The 9,681-nt window shown below is 40.9% G+C and overlaps 1 long non-coding RNA gene across 2 annotated transcripts; it reads left to right on the top strand.

The window, feature by feature from the left end:
• LOC133080694 (uncharacterized) lies at positions 1-9,338 on the top strand. 2 transcript variants are annotated; one of them, XR_009698601.1, is made up of 3 exons: positions 1-251; positions 1,474-1,689; positions 2,901-3,251. It is a non-coding gene; the product is annotated as an uncharacterized LOC133080694 (long non-coding RNA). The 2 variants fall into 2 exon arrangements; XR_009698589.1 differs by lacking the exon at positions 2,901-3,251 and adding an exon at positions 9,045-9,338 and having other exon boundaries at positions 2-251.
• Positions 9,339-9,681: the final 343 nt, after the last annotated feature.

Genomic DNA, 9,681 nt, shown 5'->3' with positions numbered 1-9,681 from the left:
AGAAGGCGCAGGCGCTGTAGTGGGTTCCTTGGTCGGCGGGACTACGAAGTAAGAGGAACTCGGGGGCGGAGAAGGGAAACCGCCGCCCGGCTCAGCAGTGCCTTGAGGGGGCACTGCTGAGCAGCCTCTGCCCCCATCCGCAGCCCGCCCTCCGCAGCCTGTTCAGCCGCTGGCCCAGGAGGCTGATGGAGGCACGGCGGTGGCCTCACCCGGACACGGTACTGGCTGGCCTGTGACGACGGGAAGGACTAGTACGTAACAGACAATTTTACCACAGTGTAGCTGTGCCGCCCACGCTTCTCTGAGGTCAGGTTGCTGGGTGCTACGCGCCCAGCAGAGTCCCTCAGTTCAAGCAGGAGCTGGAGCTCAGAGTCCAAAATTACTGCCGAGGAGGGGGATGGGGCATGGTTGCAAACCTTAAAATGCAGATTTCCAGGCCTTGCAGCAGAGCCAGATTCAGTATGTCTGTGTGGGTCCCAGGTTCCTCAAGGTTTAACAAGTTCTAATGCTGGTGGTAATGGGACCACATTAAAGCAATACCGATCCGGACCATCACCTCATCCACTGTGACTACCGCTGACGCAGTCTTCAAGCTTGACATCCAACCCCTGCTTAATTTGTGGGGAGGAGACTTTGGCTAGTTAGTTGTCCAGAAACTAGAGTTCTAGCCTCAGAATTAACGTCTTGATCCGGGAATGTCGCATCCCCTCTGTAAGATTTAATTTCCTCACTGCTGCTGAGGACTCTGGACTAGGTCAGCGTTTTCCCAACCAAAGCCCTGAGAACGTGTGACAAGTATGCCTTGAGATTTTTTCTTTTTTTTATAAATTTATTTATTTACTTTTGGCTGTGTTGAGTCTTCGTTGCTGCATGTGGGCTTTCTCTAGTGGTGAGCGGGGGTTACTCTTCGTTGCGGTGCGCGTGCTTCTCATTGCGGTGGCTTCTCTTGTTGCGAAGCACAGGCCCTAGAGGGCGTGGGCTTCAGTAGTTGTGGCACGCCGGCTCAGTGGTTGTGGCTCACGGCCTCTGGAGAGCAGGCTCAGTAGTTGTGACGCACGGGCTTAGTTGCTCCGCGGCATGTGGGATCTTCCTGGACCAGGGCTCGAACCCTTGTCCCCTGCATTGGCAGGCGGATTCTTAACCACTGTGCCACCAGGGAAGTCCTGCCTTGAGACATTGATAGATGTGCTGTACAACCATTTTCCATGTGGACAATGGCATGAATAAGATTGGGAAGACCTAAACTAAAGCTATGGAAGGGTCCTTCTAGCTCTCACGTTCCATTTATTTCAAAGATAGCCACCTCCTGAAACAGCCTTTCCTCTGTTGGATAGCTTTGTTAGAAAATTCTTACCAGTGTAATATTGAGCTGAGAGTCTGTAGCTTGGAAACATTGGTCCTTCGGTGCCATAAAAGATTAAGCCCACTTCTTCTTTTAAGTGGTAAGCAACTATCACCACTTCCTTTTCACAGACTCTCAGGATTGAAAGGGACCTTCCAGGTCATCTGTTCAAACGTCTCACCCTGTCATGGAAGAAACAGAACTGGGTTTTATTGTTTGTTTTTTTCTGAGTACATACTATGTACAAGGCCCCAAACAAAGATAGACACAGCATTCTCCCCACCTGCAGTGAAAACTAGTGGCAGAGGCAAAGAAAGGAAGAGTTGCAGTACAGTGTCAAGATAGAGGTAAGTATAGGCTAAAATTCCTTATAATTACATTTTAGCTAATTTCTGAAATAATTTTTCTTTATATTTTTCTAGAGTGTTTTTATTCTTTCAGATGTTTGATGTAAAGTTAAACTTCTTCTGGATATTTAAAAAGCTTTTTGTTGTTTTAAAGTGTCATTTTCATAAATCTTGCTATAAAGTTCTTATAAATCTGATCTATAACATTTCTGTTTTCATCAGATTCCAATATTCTTTAAAACTCTTATACATTTCAGTGATAATTTTATTCCAAACTCAGCATTTACACAGAAAATATAATTCTGCCTACTTACTCACACTGTCTTTGAACAAAAAGGCATATGGCTTCATGTATATTTACTTTATAAAACTTGAAGACTTTTCCAGACTTTTCCAGGGTTCTATCCCTTTATTTTGTTTTAAAATTTCATCTGCTCCCAGTGTTTCAGTCCCAACTGACTTCAACTATCAGTTACATCCTCATGGTTCCCTGTTTCATATTGAGTCCAGACCTCTCCTTTTACGCTCACATCTATTGGGTTGGCCAAAAAGTTCGTTAGAGTTTTTCTGTAGCTGTAAAATCTTACGGCAAACCTGAACGAACTTTTTGGCCAACCCCAATATAGAGCCACTGGCATCTTTACCATCATGTTTCACAGATACCTCAGTTTTCCCTGAACAGAATTCACTATCTTTCCCCTATCTTGAACTCCTTCTCTTGGTAAGAGGCACCAGTATCCCGTTGGAATCATGGAAGCCAATAACTTGATGAACTATTATATAATCTCCCTCATTCACACTCCTCACCCATCAACCAACAAATGATAAGTATTGCTGATTCTATTTCATTAGCCCCTCTAGTAAGTATTTCCTCCTCTTCCATCACATTGCTATAGCTTTTGATCAGGCCAGTAGTGTGTTGGTAAATCAGCTCTCCGAAAAGAGAGCCCTAATTTGTAGTGTTTGCTGAGATCTATAGTGTAAATAAATACTTGCATGGCTGATTTCAAACCACCAACTGAATGTCACTGAACCTGAAGTTGGGAAGAGATATACATAGTTGGATTTTCAAGCCAGTACCAGTCAGCTCCTGTATGCCACTGGTTCACAATGGCTCTGCTATCTTTTTCCAAAATCTTACAGTAGTTTTCCTACTTTCTTTCTTTCTTTTTTTTTTTTTTGGCTGCGTTGTGCAACATGTGGGATCTTAGTTCCCGGACCAGGGATTGAACCCATGGCCCCTGCAGTGGAAGCACGGACTCTTAACCACTGGACTGCCAGGGAAGTCCCCAGTTTGCCTACTTTCAGTCTTACTTCCCTCCAAACCATATTTCACACTGTCACCAGGTCAGTCCTTTTAAAAGGCAAATCCCATTCATTCATTTGTTCATGAAGTATGAATGGAGCAGCAACTCTGTGCCAGGCAGGCAATGATCACATTTCTGTACTTGAAACCTTCAATGGCTCATGATTACCCACAAAATCGAGTTTAAATTCTCATATATGGCATACAAGTCCTCCGTGAACTGGCCTTTCTCCTCCCTCTAAAGCTTCATTCCTCACTTCACCTTTGCTTGAAATAGTTTATTATTTAAATATCCATTTCTTGTCTGTTAATAAATACATCGAAGCACTTCAATTTGGCTCTGAGTTTACCATTGCATTTTGTGTGATATGCCAAAGTTATGGAAATTACTGGATAAGCATACAGACTTAGAAGTTAGACAGATCTAAGTTCAAATCCCGTGCTTGTTACTACCTGTGTGACCTTGCTAAATGACAATCTCTCTGTCCCAGAGTTTTCCCCTCTGTGAAATGGGAACAGTGATAGTTGATTCTTAGGATTGTTATGAAGATTAGAGAGTGTGTAAAAAGTTCTTACTACAGTCCCTGGCACAGAGTAAAAGCTCAATAAATAATAGCTATCTTTTTTTTTTTTGGCCGTGCCATGTGGCGTGTGGGATCTAGTTCCCTGACCAGGGATGGAACCTGTGCCTCCTGCGTTGGGAGCACAGAGTCTTAACCACTAGACTGCCAGGGAAGTCCCAACAGTGGTTATCATTATCCTTACATTATTCATAACAATTATTATTAGCTTCTAAATAATTATAGGTGTAGTATGGATTGTATCCAAACAAAAAAGTCATATTTGCATCACAGCCCTGTCTTTTATTTTGTCATTTCCTCTCCCGATTAAATAACATACGAATTATATACCAGCATTGCTCCTCTCTTCCTATTGAACTTTTAACACTTCTTAATTATTAGTGACGTTTTGAGCATAAACACTATGGTAGGTGATGAAAAATTAAAACAACACACACTTAGGTTGGAATTGTTCTTTAATGTTTTCAGAACATCTTTATATAACTGTATTTGATTATATGATTCACGAATTGAAGAAGTAGACAGAGCAAGTATTATCATGATCATGGTTCCCAATTTACAAATGAGAGAAATTAAGTTCAGAAAGCCCACGTCACAATGTTACAACAGTTAATAAGATGTGGAAATGAACACCTGGTTCTTCCAATTCATTGTCTTGTACTTTTCCCATTATATCAGACTATCCCTCAGACTCAGTCAACACATCACATCATTCCAGCCCCAAATATCTTCCTTGGATCTTCTAGACTATGTGAACTCATATTATTTACTTGTGACATATCATATAGCACTCTGGTTGTTAATCTTTTTTTATGTGTACATATTTTTTTCCTCAATAGATGGTAAGCTATACTTGAGGACAAGACTAAGTCTTATGCTTCTTTCTGTCCCCTATAATACTAGCGTAGTACATTGAGCATGACGGATGGAGGGAGGGAGGGAGAGAAAGAGAGAGAGGGAGATTAAAAAATGTAAAAAGATTAGTTTTGCACAAATTATTTATATACAAATTTGGCACCACAGAAAACAGCAACTACCTGTTAGAAGTGTCATTTGCCAATAGAAGGGACAGTTATGTGTGTAGATGGGAACAATGTAAAATTTGGGAACATATATATAAAAGCAATGATCATGGTTTATTGATATTGCACACTAGTAAAGCTGAAAGTAGCACCAATAAATAGCAGCAGCAGCAGTCAGAGACCACGATAATTCCCTGGTGAATAAGAGTTAGATCCATAGTTATCACTTGAAGAAAAAAATATTCCTAAGAGAAAGCAGTCTTGCTTTTGTAATTATAATGGACAAATAATCCAGCTACAATAGGAACAATCACCTAGTAGGTTTAGCATGAGGAATAGACGTAATTCTGAACTCATAAGTAAAATATATTTCTAGAAATAAGGTTATACTGTAAACACCACATCTAAAGACAATGTACTCATCAGCAATTAAATAGCACTGTGATAGGCATTGGAAGTGGTACAAAAAGGATAAGACATCGTTCCTGTTTCAACAAGTTTACACTTTGGGGAAATAAAGTATAAACACACACAAATTATAAAAGTATAACAATTCTTTGCAGCAATATAAGAAAAAATATATAATCTGAATATCTCCTAGCTTATCTTTCCTGTAAATCAAGATTTTAATAAAGTATGTGAAGAAAACTACATGTATAATTTTTTCCTTCAAACCATTTTCATTCACTTAGGGTCTATTATCACCTCACAGCAGTTTGCCTTTTAAAACAGTACACATGCCGCGCAGTGCAGCCAAAACATAAAAAACAAAACAAAACAAAAAATCCCCAACAGTATACAAAAGGATGGAAAGGAGAGAAAAATTCTAAAGAAAGATCTATTGCATGTTAATAGTTCCCAGATATCTAAATTAGTTTATGAATTACTTCTCAATTAGAACAAGGTATGCAACCTTAATTACTAAGAGGGTATCAGTTATTTTTAGCCATTGCTATAGCAGTATTATGCAAAATAAATATAGGTTTTCTATTTTAAAGCTGATTCTATGAGTCAGCAGGAGGAAGGACAAGTAAAAAGGATAACTATAATTTTATGAAAATTATAAAACCCAAATTCATATTGCTGGATATTCCTGAAAGCCAACTTAAAGAGTGGAAGAAATTCAGAATGATTATATTGAGGGAATAATGCTATTAATAAACAAAATAACCTACATTGTCTGCCTTCACATTGTAAACCACCGGATCAATACAAATGGTAATAATTATAATTTATCACTCAGCTACATGGCAAGCATGTTAATATATTTTGCTTCTAATCCTTTCATAAATCCTACAAAGTGGAATTATTTGTATTGTACAGGTATGAAAACTAGTATTCAGAGAGAGATATATAGGAAGGATTATCTTCCTTGTTGCATCTTGTTAAAAATCTCCACCTATGAATCCACAGTTTGCAGCTTTGAAATTATATTTGACTCTATGTAAGCGTAATATAGGCAATTCAGTCATGAGGTTGCAATAGCTTTTGTTTTTTTTTTTTTTTCTGGCTGCACTGTTCGGCTTGCAGGATCTTAGTTCCCAGACCAGGGATCGAACCTGTGCAGCCCTGCAGTGTAAGCGTGGAGTCCTAACCACTGGACTGCCAGGGAATTCCCAGTTTGTTTTTTTTTAATATTCCCTTACATTTTATTGTTTCTTTTCTATCATTGTAAAGACTCCTTCTTGGGACTTCCCCCATGGTCCAGTGGTTAAGAAAGACTCCACGCTACCAATGCAGGGGGCCTGGGTTCGATCCCTGGTCGGGGAACTACATCCCACATGCTGCAACTTAAGAGTTCAAATGCCACAACTGAAAGATCCCACATGCCGCAATGAAGATCCCACATGCTGCAACAAAGACCTGGCGCAGCCAAATAAATAAATAAATATTTTTTAAAAAACAGTTAAAAAAAAAAGACTTTCTTGACTTATCTAACTAATTTGTGGGTTGCTAAAAATAACATCTGAAGTTCCTTTATTTCCTCATTCATTCAGTCATTCAGGCTTGAATTTTTTAAAACTATACACATATGCATGTGTGTGCATGCATAAAAAGTGTGCAAAATAATACACACAAAATTGGGTTTAATGGTGATTATACCTTAGTATTGCAGGAATGAGTAGATGGTACTCAATTTTTACTTTATATAGATCTGTATTGTTTTACATTTTTTCCAAAATACAACGATAATATTTATCATTTTAAATATATAAAAAAAAAAAACTCCATTCCTAGTAGAAGCCAGTACTATGCTAGAAAATGCAATAAGTTCTAAAAATACAAAGGTGACTAAGGCATGATCCATCTGTTTAAATCTGCTGGGAGAGTAGGGAATGGCTTCACAGAGTAGGTGACATTTGAACTGTTTTTTTCAAGTGAGGAAGGGTGGAGGTGCTTTCCAGAAAAGGGAAACAGTATGTGCAAGTCGCAGATATGCATGAGGGCATGGTGTCCTTAAGAAGACAAAATATATGTGAAAAGGAGTAGTATGAGACAAGTCTAAAGAGGTTGGGTGGCATTAGGTTGTGAAGGGCTGTGTGTAAGGGCTAACAAGCTGAGGAGCTTGTTAGCAAAAGATGGACAAATAACTTTGTAGGCAGCTTAAACTCATTTTTAGAAAAACCTCTTTGGTAGGAGCACTGAGAGTGATGGAAGTGAGGAGACTGTAAAGAAGGAGGTAAATTAGGAGGTTATTGCTATGATCCAAGAAAGAGGTTGAGATTCTGAACTAAGATTCTGCCATGGCTCATATGCCAAAGGCATTTCTAAGTACAATCAGCAGGATTTCATTCACAGGTGGAAGCCAAGAATGATTCCGAGGATTCTAGTATGACAAATTATTCCAATTCCAATTCTACACTCTGCTAAATAAATAGCCCCAAACGCATGCTTTTATTACATCATTTTGTTGATTAAAAACTTACACTGATCTGGAACCTAGAAAAATGGTACAGATGAACCTGTTTGCAGGGCAGAAATAGAGACACAGATGTAGAGAACAAACGTATGGACACCAAGGGGGGAAAGTGGCAGGGGGGTGGGGTGGTGGTGTGATGAATTGGGAGATTGGGATTGACATACATATACTAATATTTATAAAATAGGTAACTAATAAGAGCCTGCTGTATAAAAAAAAAAATAGAATTCAAAGAAGAAAAACTTACTGATTTCTTACAAGCCATCAAATCAAAGTTTCACATCTAATTAATCTGCCTTCTCCACCTAATCTTTTCTCTCACTAATTGCACACAGACCAAGGCCATTTTCACTTATTTTTACTTTATTATCTTTGGTTTCTCTTACTTGAATGAATGCCTTCCCCACTTAAATATGCCATTTAAAATCCTAAGTATCATCTGAGGCCCAGTTCATTCATTTATTTATTCAATAAATATTTGAGCTCTTGTGGGCCAGATACTGTGCTAGGTCCCAGGGAGTCAAAAATGATAAACACTAAGGATCTCATGGTTAGTGATACTGATAATACAGCATGGTAAGGGCACTTATAAAGATACACACTGGGGGTAGAGTGATGTCAGCACTATGGCTGAATAAGTTGACCCTTGCTTGTGCCCTGCCCCCAAGAAAAATTTGGCATCTATCCATGGACAGAAGTGCCTTTGTGAGAGCTGTGAGCATCTCTGCCAAGGGATCTGGGAGGAATCTTGCCCACCTGTGCGTTGGGTAATAGACATACAGAACGTGGTCCTGGTCCTGGCTGTGGACCCTGCAATGGCCCATGAACTGGCTCCAGCCCCTCACAGCCACAGCCCAGGAACTCCTGCAAAACACTGTCTTAGACAATCACTTATGGATGAAAGAGCCATTGTGGAAGTCCAGGTTTCCAGCAGAGAACTTCCAGGACAATGTTGAAGCAAAAAAAAAAAACAACAAATACAAGTTTGGACACATCGGAGAAGGTAAAAGAAATAGTTTGACTTTACTGCATCAGCCCTCCCCCAAGACAGCACAGCTTAGGGCCAAGAGAGATCCTCTGAGCCTGTGATATCTCTAACAAGGGAAAGTGAGAGTGTGTGTGTGACCACCTGGCCTCCTGAACTGTGGGGAACACAGAAAGGAGCTCATTTCTCTCTCAGCGCATCCAGAATATTGAATCATGAACTTCAGGACCGGGGAGTGGGAAGAGGCTGGGGTAGAATTCTTGGAGGGCATTAATGGGACACGGCTCACAGTATGTTGTGGACTCCATCAAGAAACCATAGCTGCTGGGGACACATCACCCATGGTCCCCCCAACTGGTCCACGAGCACCCCCAGTTCCTGGCACAACTCGTGCACACGCACATGCCCCCCCCGCCCCCGCACGCCCTCCTCCGTGTCCAGCTCCCTGCGTGCATTTCTGACAACAGTAGTGATGAAACCGAGCGGGGCCCTGTGGGGCTCCCGGGCCCTGAGGCCTCTTTTTGTCCCTCATTTCTTGTAGGCAAGACTCCAGCCTCCGTGACCTTCCGTGAGTTCCAAAGGGCAGATTTGAACAGTTGCTAATCAAGGGAGGAGCAGCCAAGAGACCACCTGAGGCCAGATTAAAGGGACCAGAGAAGCTCCTCAAGATTAGGAGACCACCTGAGACCCTGCACACACCCTAATCTTGTCAGCAAACCCACTCTTGGGAAGTACTGTTATAAAACTCTTCATCAAATCCTCCTGGGTTGGGACACATAGTTTTTCAAGGCAGGAGTCTGCTATGTCCCCCTTTGCCTGGCAAAGTAATAAAGCTACTCTTTTCTACTCCTCCAGAGCTCTCTGCGTTTCTAATAAGAACCTATTCGGCACCGGTGAACAGAGGCTGAGTTTTTGGCAACAATGAGAGCCAGTTTTGGCATATGGCTAGTGAGCACACACAGAAAGCCAGCCAGAATCTGCAGGCCAGAGAAAAACGCCAAACTTGAGCTTTAGCACCACCTTTGGGAAAACAAAAGGGAAGATATCAGCACTGGGAGAGATAGTTAAAGGATTGAAGAGGGCATTTTAGGCACCATGAACAGTTTGACCAAAGTCTGAGATTGAGAAGCACCACTCTCTACTGGAAGTGGAAGAAGTTGGGAGCCAATGGGAACTGC

The sequence above is a fragment of the Eubalaena glacialis genome, chromosome 1 (assembly GCF_028564815.1).
Source record: "Eubalaena glacialis isolate mEubGla1 chromosome 1, mEubGla1.1.hap2.+ XY, whole genome shotgun sequence".
NCBI classification, from domain to species: Eukaryota; Metazoa; Chordata; class Mammalia; order Artiodactyla; family Balaenidae; genus Eubalaena; species Eubalaena glacialis.
The sequence above is the reverse complement of the archived record's forward strand: the minus strand, read 5'-3'. Positions and strand labels throughout refer to the sequence as shown.